This window comes from Triticum aestivum, chromosome 5A (assembly GCF_018294505.1).
Source record: "Triticum aestivum cultivar Chinese Spring chromosome 5A, IWGSC CS RefSeq v2.1, whole genome shotgun sequence".
Lineage (NCBI taxonomy): Eukaryota > Viridiplantae > Streptophyta > Magnoliopsida > Poales > Poaceae > Triticum > Triticum aestivum.
The window spans coordinates 229,375,655-229,390,103 of NC_057806.1; positions in this window are offsets into that span (position 1 = coordinate 229,375,655).

A 14,449-nucleotide genomic window follows, 5' to 3' on the forward strand; every position below is an offset into this window, starting at 1 on the left:
GTCCGGAGCCTGGGGACTTCGAGCAGTTCTTCTTCTTGTCCAATGAACTTAGTGTCCTCACTGTCTTGTCCGTTGAATATAGTTGGTCTGTGGCCTTCCTCCAAGCACCTGATCACACATAGGGTTTCCACTTGAGGTAGTAGCCAATTCTCATGCATGGAAAGTGGTAGTTCGGAGAGGAGTGAGTTCACCTTATCTTCGATAGCCTTTGCTCGGGCTCTTGTCATTGGTCCAAGTGGTGTCATAGGGGACGTAGGTAGGTCCATGGGGATGACCTTGGGATGCTCTCCATCAATTACTATGTAATCTAGATTATTGACTCTAGTGCAAGTGGGAGACTAAAGGAAATATGCCCTAGAGGCAATAATAAAGTTGTTATTTATATTTCCTTATATCATGATAAATGTTTATTATTCATGCTACAATTGTATTAACCGGAAACTTAGTACATGTGTGAATACATAGACAAACAGAGTGTCCCTAGTATACCTCTACTTGACTAGCTCATTAATCAAAGATGGTTAAGTTTCCTAATCATAGACATGTGTTGTCATTTTATGAACGGAATCACATCATTAGAGAATGATGTGATGGACAAGACCCATCCGTTAGCTTATTATAAATGATCATTTGGTTTTATTGCTATTGCTTTCTTCATGACTTATACATATTCCTCTGACTATGAGACTTTGCAACCCCCAAATACCAGATGAACACTTTGTGTGCTATCAAACGTCACAACATAACTGGGTGATTATAAAGATGATCTACAGGTGTCTCCGATGGTGTTTGTTGAGTTGGCAAAGATCAAGATTAGGATTTGTCACTCCGAGTATCGGAGAGGTATCTCCGGGCCCTCTCGGTAATGCACATCACTATAAGCCTTGCAAGCAATGTGACTAATGAGTTATTAACGGGATGATGCATTACAGAACGAGTAAAGACACTTGCCAGTAATGAGATTGAACTAGGTATGATGATACCGACGATCGAATCTCTGGCAAGTAACATATCGATGACAAAGGGAATGACGTATGTTGTTATTTGGTTTGACCGATAAAGATCTTCGTAGAATATGTAGGAGCCTATATGAGCATCCAGCTTCCGCTATTGGTTATTGACCGGAGATGTGTCTCGGTCATTTCTACATAGTTCTCGAACCCGTAGGGTCCACACGCTTAACGTTCGATGATGATTTGTATTATGAGTTATGTGATTTGATGACCGAAGTTTGTTCAGAGTCCCGGATGAGATCACAAACATGACGAGGAGTCTCGAAATGGTCGAGAGGTAAAGATTCATATATTGGAAGGTTGCATTTGGACATCGGAATTGTTCCGAGTGGTTTGGGCATTTTTCCGGAGTACCGGGAGGTTACCGGAACCCCCCGGGAGAAGTATTGGGCCTTATTGGATGAGAGGAGAAAGGCCACGTGAGAGGGGTGCGCCTTCCTTGCGCAAACCGAATTGGACTAGGGGAGGGACTCGGCGCCCCTCCTTCCTTCCACCGGAGAGGGAAAAGGGGAAGGGAGAGGGAGGGAGAAGGAAAGAGGGGGGTCGGCCCCCTCCCCTAGTCCAATTCGGTTTGGGCAAGGGGGGGTTGTCGGTGTCAAAACCATCTGATCTCGGGTAGGGGGTCCTAAACTGTTCGTCTGAGGATCGAAGGTAACAGGAGGCAGGGGACACAATGTTTACCCAGGTTCGGGCCCTCTTGATGGAGGTAATACCCTACTTCCTGCTTGATTGACTTTTGATGAGTATAGGGGTTACAAGAGTTGATCTACCTCGAGATCGTAATGGCTAAACCCTAGATGTTTTGCTTATCTGATTATGATTGCCTCTATGGACTAAACCCTTCGGTTTATATAGACATTGGAGGGACCTAGGGTTGTACAGAGTCGGTTTATAGAGAAAGGAATCTTCACATCCGAACGCTAAGCTTGCCATCCACGCAAAGGAGAGTCCCATCTGGACACGGGGGAAGGCCTTCTATCTCGTATCCTCACGACCCATCAGTTCGGCCCATGTCGCATAGCCCGACCATCCAAGGACCTTTTAATCCAGGACTCCCTCAGTAGCCCCCGAACTTGCCTTCAATGACGATGTAGTATCCGGTTTTTATGTCTTTGGATTTGCAAGGTGAGTTCTCCATTATAATTCGGACTGATGATAGTTTGACCCCATATTAAATATCATGGTCTTTGCCGCCGCCGCTCCGGCTTCCACGTGTCAGACGAATGCGAACGGTTCAGGTATCTTTTACAAATAACCCGTCGACCATGCAATGATAGAGTCTATTCAAGGGGATTGGATCTCAGATGCCATTCCACACCACATGGAAATCCTTAGAACTCGCCACAGGAAATCGTCCAAACTTGGCCAGCACTCCTAGCTCCTCCTCACGCCCCTACGGCCCTCAAAAAGGCGACTAGGAAAGCTGCTCTGTGTCACGCGCCCATCTGAGTGAACTTCAGAGGCAGGGATATCTTCCTCCCACGAATCTAGTCCCCGTTCGGGCTGGGTTAACCTCCCTTAATGGCGAAGCCCTGGCAGAAAATTTCCCCAATCCTTCTAAAGAGGAGCGGGTGTGCTTCGTTTCTTTCCTTCTGGCTCCATCATGCACATCACGGGCTTCGTTGCTCTCCGCGAGCTGTTCCTGGGCTGCGAGGCCCATTTCGAATTATGGCGGAAATTCTTGGGCCTCGTTTCCCACTCCCAAAAGGGATCTATATTCAAGGTGGGCGGTGCCGAAGTATGGTGTATAGTCAGGATAGGATACCTGTCCGGCACTCCGAAGAAGGCATCCGAAGAGTGGCCCTCAGAATGGTTTTATATCGAAGACGTCGTTCTTCTGGGCCCAATCCGGCGCGGCCTTCCCGAATTCTCCAGCGCTCCTTTAAATAAGCGCACTAGCTGGCATCACTAGAGCCTCGAGGAAAGAGACAGTGTGGAGGTCGAGAGGTTGGCAAGAAAACTCAGAGTACTTGCCAACTCTGGGCTGTCAATAATTGAGGTAATGGCAATTTCAATAACGCGATGTGTTCAGCCGCTCCAATCTAGGGGTTTTCCCATGTGGCATTACAATGGGGAGGACGATGCATCCCATTGTATACGCCAGGGTCCGGACAACTTTGCCGCCCTGGCCATCGTCCTAGCTAATCTTTTCAAAGGGGAGAAGGAAGACTTCACTCGCTTGAAGTGTCGGAAGGTTTTTCCATGTACAACCCCATCGACTAGGTAAGTTTTCGACGATCGGCTTTACTTAATCCTTTTCCAGAGTTATGCTAGTCGAATCTAATCCAGCCGCTTCTAATAGGAATGGAGAAAGATTGTCGAGGGGGTCTACAGCCCCGCTCCACGGCCAGAGGATCACAATCGGGATTTAGACCCCGGATGTGAAGAAGAACCGGACATATTTATAGAGCTTAAGGATGGAATTCTTTATTAGGCGAGCTATGATGGCACGGAAGTGGCTATTATAGCCGATTACCCCAGCCTTCTCCCCTCCTCCCATGTAAGTACCCAGGAGACGTCTACTCCGAAAGAGTTTTTCCGTCGCACCTCACCCACCGCATTGTCTCATGATGTAGCAATCCGACCTCAAATAGTCAAATATCTGTGTATAAGTGTCATCCCTGGATCGGTAATGCCGACACACATAGTACTTGAAGGATTTATAACAGAGTTCAATCACATACTTATTACATCGAATGTCTCAAGGAGAGAACTTATTACAATAATATGGCTGAAGGCCATCTAATGAAGATAATAGCGGAAGCTTCGAAGGTAAAATGAGTCCATCAACTCCAATGGCATAGCTGAGTGCACGACAACAACCTAGTGCACCTTACTCTTCGTCTGAAAACTCAACATAATACGTTGCAGCCTGTATAGATCAGCACATGGGATATGCTGGCAAGATAACACTATAGAGTAATGAACAAGTAACAGCTATAACTATATGCATATATGGCTAGTGGAGGCTCTATGGTTATCATTTGCATAAAGCTAGTTTTTCCCTACAACAAAGGAATATATTTTATTTAACTACAAAGTTTGTTGAAAACATTAAGAATGGTAACCCCATCTCAATCCCATAATTAATAATTAATAACCCAAAAAATTAATTAAGTAAAGTGATGAGATCAACATAGTGATTCAAGCACCAGATACTCAAGATGTCCATAACTAGGGACATGGCACCATGATTAGTTTATACAATCTGCAGAGGTTTGCACACTTTTGCCCACAAGACTCGATCTCCTCCGTTGTATTTCTCGCACTGCATGATGTTTGAGAAACGGACGACGAGACACAGTCTTTCCAAAGAGGTCCCCTTAACCGATAGATAGGCCGGTACACCTATAATCCCCTACATCTGCTAGCCCATCATGGAAAGGATTCCCACAACTTACTCAATATGCCAGAGCCCATAATGGCTTCTGGCTGCACACGGAAGTTTCCAGCATGAATAACATAATGATCCCTTTGAGCCTAGGTGGCGAACCATAGGAAAATCACACGGATACCCCGGGATTCTCCTTTGGACAACACTGGATTTCCCCAGGTGCCCACAAACCAATCCACTCAGATGTGTGTTAAAGTAGCCACCTTAAGTAAAACCCTTAGTTCATAATAATACTCACAACTGTCATGAATCACTCAAACCAAACCATGTCTACGAGCATATCATAGCAAAGTATAATAAGCGTAACGTAGTAACTCCCAAGGTTAGAATAAAAGGGCAATAGGTACTACCTCAACAACTACTTCCCGAAACCCACATGCTAAACAGATCCTACTCATGCAATGTTTGAGGATTGAGACTAATGCGTAAAAACTGGGTAATAAGGGATATGATCAAAGTGTTACTTGCCTTGCTGACGATCTAAAAACCCTAGTGACTCGTAGTAGCACGCTTAGCACTACGAAAACTCTATCGTGAACAAATAATAGCATACATAAGCAACAGAGCATAAGATGCAAGGGTAAAACTCAAATGAAAAGATCCAAACTGAAAGTTCAACTGTAGAGCTTCGATTTGCAAAAATAAACAACCAAATCGGAGCTATGAAACTCAAACTATGATCAAAAGAAGTTCTAATTTAAATCTGCTTGCAACCAAATTTTAAATTGCCAAAACCATGTTCAAGTTGGTTATCTGGAAAGAGGGGAACAAGTCGAAGATTTTGGTGTTGGTTTCACTGGATTTGGACAAGCAAGCAAAAAGTTTTGAGGTTTTGAAGATCAGGGACTAATTTGTGATAAAAATAATCACGGATAGGTCCCTGGCCGAAAAATAATATAAAAAAGAAAAACCTATCGAACGAACGTTCGCTATCAGGGACAAACGAACGAATACTTTTGCTAACAGTGGCGTTCGAGTGAATGCTCGCTAATTAGCAAACTTGAAAAAACCGATCTTCCGTTGAACTGAAAGAAAACCGACAAAACCTAAAAAATGATCTAGGTTTTATACCTAAAACCGGCGGGCAACGGCGGTCAATGGCGGCTCCGGCGAACGGCTCGGGCGGGGCGGGGCGGCTTCGGCGGGCGACGGCGCAAGCGGCGTGCGGTGGCGGCACGCAGCGGAGGCGGGCAACAGCGGCAGGCGGCGGCGCAAGCGGCTCGGCGGCGGCGAGGCGGCTACAGGCGGCGGTGGCTGCGGCGGGGCAAGGTGGAGGAGGAGGAGGCAATTTTCACCGTATAAACCTATTATTTAGAACAATGTGAACATTTTTCTGGCCTAAAAAAGCAATTTTCAAAAATGCATAATTTTCTAAATTCAAATAAAATAGCAAATAAAATCCATAAAAAAATATTTGATTTTAAAATTTCTTCTCCAATATTCCTTTCTTTTGAAGAAGTCATATTATCTTATCTTTTATTTTTAAAATTGGAAATAATTGGAGATAAAAATGTTAAAATCAAAATGATCCCCTTTTCAAATTTGATAAAATTCAAATATGAAAATTTATGAAATCCCCAACTCTCTCCTTGGGTCCTTGAGTTGCTTAAGATTTCTAGGATCACAAACAAAATGCAAATAAAATATGATATGTATATGATGACCTATGTATAACATCCAAATTGAAAATTGGGATGTTACAAACCTACCCCCCTTAAGATGAATCTCACCCTCGAGATTCGGGTTGGCTAGAAAATAGGTGCGGGTGGTCTTTCCGTAGGTTTTCTTCTCTTTCCCAGGTGGCTTCATCCTCGGTATGGTGGCTCCACTAAACTTTGCAAAACTTGATAACCTTGCTATGAGTAACTCGGCTGGCAAACTCGAGAATCTTCACAGGTTTCTCCTCGTAAGTTAGGTCACTCTCCAACTGGATTGCTTCCAGGGCACTGTATCTCTTAGAGGAATATCGACCATCTCAGCATGGCACTTCTTCAACTAGGAAACGTGAAACACATCATGAACTCCTGATAGTTCTCCGGGTAACTCCAACTTGTAGGAAACTTCTCCCATAGGTTCTAGAACTCGGTATGGTCCTACAAATCTCGGGGCTAACTTTCCCTTAACTCCAAATCGTTTAACTCCACGGAGTGGTGACACACGAAGATATACTCTATCTCCAATTTCATAGACTACCTCCTTGCGTTTGGTATCGACATAAATCGTCTGCCTGGACTGAGCTACCTTCAGTCTATCTTGAATCAACTTAACCTTCTCTTCAGACTCTTTGATCAAATCTGGTCCAAACAACTGACGGTCTCCAACTTCATCCCACATCAACGGTGTCCTACACCTTCTTCCATACAAATCTTCAAAATGGGCCATATTCAAACTAGCCTGATAGCTGTTGTTGTATGAGAACTCTGCGTAGGGCAAATTATCATCCCAACTAGATCCATAATCTAGCGCACAAGCTCACAACATGTCCTCCAGAATCTAATTGACTCTCTCAGTCTGTCCATCTGTCTGCGGACGAAAGGTTGTACTAAACTCTGGCCTAGTACCCAAAGTCTGGTGCAGCTGATTCCAAAACTTTGAGGTAAACTGTGTCCCTCTATCTGATAAGATGGTCCTCGGAACTCCATGCACACATGCGATCCTGGTCATATATATCTTGGCCAACTTCGCGCTTCTATATGTAGTTTTCATGGGGATAAAATGAGCCACTTTGGTCAAGCGATCAACTACTACCCAGATTGAGTCATATCCTGATCTGGTCCTGGGTAATCCAGTGATGAAATCCATGCCAAGTTTGTCCCACTTCTAATCAGGTATCAACATAGGCTGTAATAATCCAGCTGGCTTCTGATGTTCTGCCTTCACTCTTTGACAGATATCACATATTACTACATACTCGGCAATATCCTTCTTCATACCCGTCCACCAGAAACATTCCTTCAAATCCAAATACATCTTGGTGTTTCCGGGGTGAATCGAGTATGGCAAGTCATGAGCTTCCTGAAGTATTAACTTCCTGATCTCCGCATTATTGGGCACATATACATGATCCTCAAACCATAAAGTCTCATGCTCATCCTCACGAAAAACTTTGGCTTTTCCTTTGCTCGTCTTCTCCTTTATCTCCACAATTTCCTTATCATCCTTCTGAGCTACTTGAATCTTTCCCAATAAGGTAGACTGAACCTCCATTATTGCAACAAAACCTCTTGGAACTATCTCCAAACGTAGTTCCTTGAGATCATCAACTAACTCCTACGGTAATCCTCCACTTACTAGGGTATTAGCATAACTTTTGCGGCTCAAAGCGTCTGCTACGACATTGGCCTTGCCTAGATGATAATGCAATTTCATATCATAATCCTTTATGAGCTCCAACCATATCCTCTTCTTGAGATTCAACTCCTTCTACGTGAAAATGTACTTCAAACTCTTGTGATCCGTGTACACATCACAATGGTATCCAATCAGGAAATGTCTCTAGGTCTTGAGCGCATGCACTACGGCTGCTAACTCCAAATCATGGGTGGCATAATTCAACTCATGAGGTCGAAGCTATCGCGAGGCATATGAAACAACTCTTCCATCTTTCATAAGTACACCTCCAAGTCCCAAGCGAAAAGCGTCGCAATACACTTGGAAATCTTTGCGTATATCCGGAAGGATCAGTACTGGGGCTGTACCCAAACGTTTCTTCAACTCCTGAAAACTGGCCTCACAATCCTCGGTCCATTTGAACTTGGTGTCCTTCTTCAACAACTCTGTCATGGGTTTCGCAATCTTGGAAACATTCTCAATGAATCTCTGATAATAACCCGCGAGTCCCAGAAAACTTCGGATCTCTCCAACTGAGGTGGGTGCCAACCACTCAGCGACATACTGAACCTTGGTAGGGTCTACGACTATACCTTCTCCTGACATAACATGTCCAAGAAATCCAACTTCCTTAACCAAAACTCACACTTGCTAAACTTGGCATACAGCTGGTGTTCCCTGAGCTTCTCGATAACTAAGCGCAAGTGTTCCTTGTGTTCCTCTCCATTCTTCGAGTACACCAAAATATCATCAATGAACACCACAACAAACTTATCCAAAAACTCCATGAACACCTTGTTCATCATACTCATAAAATAGGCAGGGGCATTAGTAAATCCAAATGACATGACCATGTACTCATACAGCCCATACCTTGTGGTAAAAGTTGTCTTAGGTATGTCATGTTCTTGAATCTTCAATTGGTGGTATCCTGATTGAAGATCGATCTTGGAAAATACTTTAGCTCCTTGCAACTGGTCAAATAGATCATTGATCGTTGGTAGTGGGTACTTGTTCTTGATCGTCACTTCATTCAATCCGATAATCAACAACCATTCTCAAAGATCCATCCTTCTTCTCAACTAAGAGCACCGGGGCTCCCCACGGTGATGAACTTGGTCGTATATCTCCTTTCTCCAATAACTCCTTAATCTGCTTCTTAATTTCCTCCAGATCATTTGCGTGCATCCGATACGGTCTCTTCGATATTGGTCCAGTGCCTGGCAACAACTCTATCAAAAACTCTATGTCTCGATCTGGTGGCATGCCTAGTAGTTCCTCTAGAAATACATCCAGGTAATCCTTCACTATAGGCACTTCTTACTGAACAACTCCCAAGAGAGAATTTACTTGGGTCCTCCTTGACGCATGCCTAGACACATACTTGATCCTTTTTCCCTCTGGGGTGGTGAGTAAAATTGACTTACTAGCACAATCGATATTTCCTCCATACATGGATAGCCACTCCATGCCTAATATCACATCCAATCCTTGCGACTCCAAAATTATCAGGTCGGAAGGGAAAACATGCCTACCTATGGTCAATGGCATCTAAATACATCCACTGCTTGCCATATACTCCGCTCCAGGTGAGCTTACTAACATAGGTCTCCACAAATCCCCTTGATGTGTATGAATGCGATGCACCAGTATCAAAAAGAACTATTGGAGTAAATGACTTAATCAAAAACTTACCTATAACTACATCTGGCTGCTCTTCAACCTCCTCCATGTTAACGTGGTTCACTTGTCCTCTGGTGAAAGGGTTGGGCTTCTTCCCAGAGTTTCCATTTCCATTGCCGTTCTTCAACTCTAAGCAATCATTGGCGTAGTGTCCAGTCTTCCCGCAAATGTAACAGGTGACATGACTCGGGTCTTTCTTAGCGGGTGTTGCTGGATTGGGACGGTTCTGGCTGCTGTTTCCTCCATTCCCGTTTCCATTCTTAGGCCCACTGTGGTTATGTGAGCCTCCTCCATTGTGAGTATGGCCTCCATAGTTATGGGTGTAACCTCCGAAGGTAGGGGTAAAGCAAGGCTTCTACTGAGCTCCAGAATTGTACTTCCCCTGTCCATACTTCCATTTGCGGCTCTCTATCTGCTATTGTTTGCTTTCAATCATAAGGGCCATGTCTACCAACTCCTGGTAGTTAGTAAATGTTGCCACCATCAAATGTATACTCATCTCATCATTCAGCCCTTCCATAAACTTCTCCTGCTTCACGGCATCTGTGACCACATCATCTGGGGCATAGCGAGCTAACTTGATAAACTCATCCATGTACTGCCCCACAGTATGATTTCCTTGGCGTAAGTTGCGAAACTCACGCTTCTTCATATTCATTGCTCCCGTAGAGACATGGGCTATGCGGAAAGCTTGCTGAAACTGATCCCATGTGAGATTGGCTATGGGAAAACTGGCTGTGTAATTCTCCCACCATGAGGCTACTGGTCCATCCAATTGACGTGCGGCAAAGCGCACCTTCTAAGCATATGTGCAACCTTCGGTGGTTAGCTCCCTTCCAATCCTGCGGAGCCAGTCATCAGCAACAATCAGCTTGGTGCTACTGGAAAACACAGGCGGATTCAACCTAGGAAAACGGGCTAAGTTGTCAACTGGAGGTGGTGGCGGTGGGTTATTATTGTTGTTGTTGTTGCTTTGGTTCTGGACTAGTAATTGCATCAAGGCATTCTGCTGCTGGATCAACTGGGTGAGCTCTGGTGGAAAGACAAATCCGGGGTCACGTCTTGGAGGCATCTGTTAGGTTTAGAGGGGAGAGATTAGAATAGAATGGGGTCTAAGGAGAAATCACTACCCATATGCACATGAGACAAACACATTCATATCACACCACTCAATTCAAACAAGGGCATACAATCGATCTAGCTACCGTTACAAAATACTCGGACTACTACTATATACATGGGGGAATACTACTGATAATATGGTGGTCGACTAGAAATTTTGATCGGAAGAAGACTCCATGATATCTGCTCCAGCTTCGTCTTCATAATCATCATCACTATCGGGGTCGGAGTCGGTGTCGTCGATGATGATGTAGTCCTCGGGATGGTTGTCCTCTCCTAGTGCAAGGTCTCCCATGAATATTCCTAGCTTCTTCTTCAGGTCTTCATTCTTTTCTAGTAGTACTGCAATTTCCTCTTCATATCCATCGTGTGTAGACTTGAGTTCCTCTTCTAGCTCCATGTTCCTGGTCATCACCTTCTTCAGGTCTATCATGCTGGCGCACATCTGGTTCTCCTGACGACGAATGTGTTGGTTTAACTCCTGGATGTAGGCTGCAATGGACTTGTCCCTCCTGGTGTAGATCATCTCCCATTGCTCATCTCGGCGTCCACATATCTGGTAGATGGTGTCCTTAAGATCCTAGTGGTATACTTCGCCGATGCATCCCATGGCAATGTGAGCTGCCATGCTCTTTCCTAGACTCCAGGTTGGTGCATCAAAGGAAAACTCTATGGGATCAGTAACTGGTGTGAAAGTCCTTCCTAGAAAATGTAATCGAATTGTCCAGCGCTCTTCTTCAGGTAGAGTGGCGGTGTAGGTCCCGGTGAAGCTCGGTATTCCAATGTTCAGGTATCTAGTGGGTTCCTTCCAGTGTCGTCCAAAAGGGGTGTCATCATCCGGTTGAGAAAGCTTGTTCCTTGGGTCCGCCATCTATAGAGTGGAAAGTGGAGAAGAGTTGGGAATGAGTAGAGAACAGTTTCCTATGGCATATCTTAGTGGTTGCCTCCTACAGGCAGCGTGTGCTCTGATACCATCTTGTAGCGACCTGACCTCAAACGGTCAAATCTCTGTGTATAAGTGTCATCCCTGGATCGGTAATGACGACACACACAGTACTTGAAGGATTTATAACAGAGTTCAATCACACACTTATTACATTGAATGTCTCAAGGAGAGAACTTATTACAATAATATGGCTGAAGGCCATCTAATGAAGATAACTACAGAAGCTTCGAAGGTAAAATGAGTCCATCAACTCCAACGGCATAGCTGAGTGCACGACAACGACCTAGCACACCTTACTCTTCGTCTGAAAACTCAACATAATATGTTGCAGCCTGTGTAGATCAACACATGGAATATGCTGGGAAGATAACACTATAGAGCAATGAACAAGTAACAGCTATAACTATATGCATATATGGATAGTGGAGGCTTTATGGTTATCATTTGCATAAAGCTAGTTTTTCCCTACAACAAAGGAATATATTTTATTTAACTACAAAGTTTGTTGAAAACATTGATAATGGTAACCCCATCCCAATCCCAAGATTAATAATTAATAACCCGACAAATTAATTAAGTAAAGTGATGAGATCAACATAGTAATTCAAGCACGAGATACTCAAGATGTCCATAACCAGGGACACGGCTAACCGTGATTAGTTTATACAATATGCAGAGGTTTGCGCACTTTTCCCCCCAGGACTGGATCTCCTCCATTGTATTTCTCGCACTGCATGATGTTCGAGAAATGGATGACCGAGACACAGTCTTTCCGAAGAGGTCCCCTTAACCGATAGATAGGCCGGTACACCTACAATCCCCTACATTTGCTAGCCCATCATGGAAAGGATTCCCACACCTTAATCAACTATGCCAGAGCGCATAATGGCTTGTGGCTGCACATGGAAGTTTCCAGCATGAATAACATAATGATCCCTTTGAGCCTGGGTGGCGAACCATAGGAAAATCACACGGATACCCTAGGATTCTCCTTTGGACAACGCTGGATTTCCCCAGGTGCCCATAAACCAATCCACCCAGATGTGTGTTAAAGTAGCCACCTTAAGTAAAACCCTTAGTTCATAATAATACTCACAACTATCATGAATCACTCAAACCAAACCACGTCTACGAGCATAGCATAACAAAGTATAATAAGTGTAACATAGTAACTCCCAAGGTTTGAATAAAAGGGCAATAGGTACTACCTCAACAACTACTTCCTGAAACTCACATGTTAAATAGATCCTACTCATGCAATGTTTGAGGATTGAGACTAATGCATAAAAACTGGGTAATAAGGGATATGATCAAAGTTTTACTTGCCTTGCTGACGATATGAAATCCCTAGTGACTCATAGTAGCACGCTTCGCACTCCGGAAACTCTATCATGAATAAACAATAGCATACATAAGCAACCAAGCATAAGATGCAAGTGTAAAACTCAAATGGAAAGATCCAAACTGAAAGTTCAACTGTAGATCTTTGATTTGCAAAAAGAAACAACCAAATCGAAGCTATGAAACTCAAACTACGATCGAAAGAAGTTCAAATTTAATCTGCTTGCAACCAAATTTTAAGTTGTCAAAACCATGTTCAAATTGGTTATCTGGAAACAGGGGAACAAGTCGAAGATTTTGGCGTTGGTTTCACTGGATTTGGACAGGCGAGCAAAAAGTTGCGAGGGTATGAAGATCAGGGACTGATATGTGATAAAAATAATCGCAGATAGGTCCCTGGCCGAAAAATAAAATAAAAAGAAAAACCTATCGAACGAACGTTCCCTATCAGGGACAAATGAACAAATACGTTCGCTAACAGTGGCGTTCGAGTGAACGCTCGCTAATTAGCGAACTAGAAAAAAACCAATCTTCCGTTGAACCCAAAGAAATCTGACAAAACCTAAAAAAAGATCTAGGTTTTATACCTAAAACCGTCGGGCGGCGACGGTCAACGGTGGGTCCACCGAACAGCACGGGCGGCGGCGGCACGCAGAGGCGGCGAGCAACGACGGGCAGCAGTGGCGGCGCAAGCGGCTCGGCGCTGGCGAGGTTGCTGCGGGCGGCGGTGGGTGCAACGGGGCGAGGTGGAGAAGGAGGTGGCGGGGCGGCGGCTTTTAAAGAGGCCCCAAGGGGGTCCTCGGCTTGCGCGAGGGGGCACGGAGGGGAGGTCGACCCGGACTCCGCCGAGAGTCCGGCTCCCGCACGCGAGCAAGGCGGCGGTGGCTCGGATGGGCCGGCTGGGTTTCAGCCCAGTCGGTGTGAATTTTTTGAAAATAAATTCCGCCCAAATAAAAATCCTAATAAAATATAAAAAAATCTTAAAATGCCAGAAACAATTTTCACCGTCTAAACCTATTAGTTAGAACAAGGTGAACATTTTTCTGGCCTAAAAATGCAATTTTCAAAAATGCATAATTTTCTAAATTCAAATAAAATCGCAAATAAAATCCATATAAAATATAAAGATTTGATTTTAAAATTTCTTCTCCAATATTCCTTTCTTTTGAAGTCTTCTCTCTTTTATTTTTAATATTGGAAATAATTGGAGAGAAAAATATTAAAACCAAAATGATCCCCTTTTCAAATTTGATAAAATTCAAATATGAAAATTTATGAAACCCCCAACTCTCTCCTTGGGTCCTTGAGTTGCTTAAGATTTCTAGGAGCACAAACAAAATGCATAAAATATGATATGCATATGATGACCTATGTATAACATCCAAATTGAAAATTGGGATGTTACACATGCTCCGAAGGGGCGGCGATAGTCTCGCCGAGCAGTACCAAAGGTGTGTTCTAGGAAGGCGACACCTATGCAGGGCGAGTCCTTAAAAAGAAAGGACACTGGTGATACTACCACGCTCCCGCCTTCACCAAAGAGGTATAATTCTCAATATTTTCCGTTGGGCCATTTTGTAGGAAGAGCATATGCCGGACTACATCCGGGGACCTCGCCAG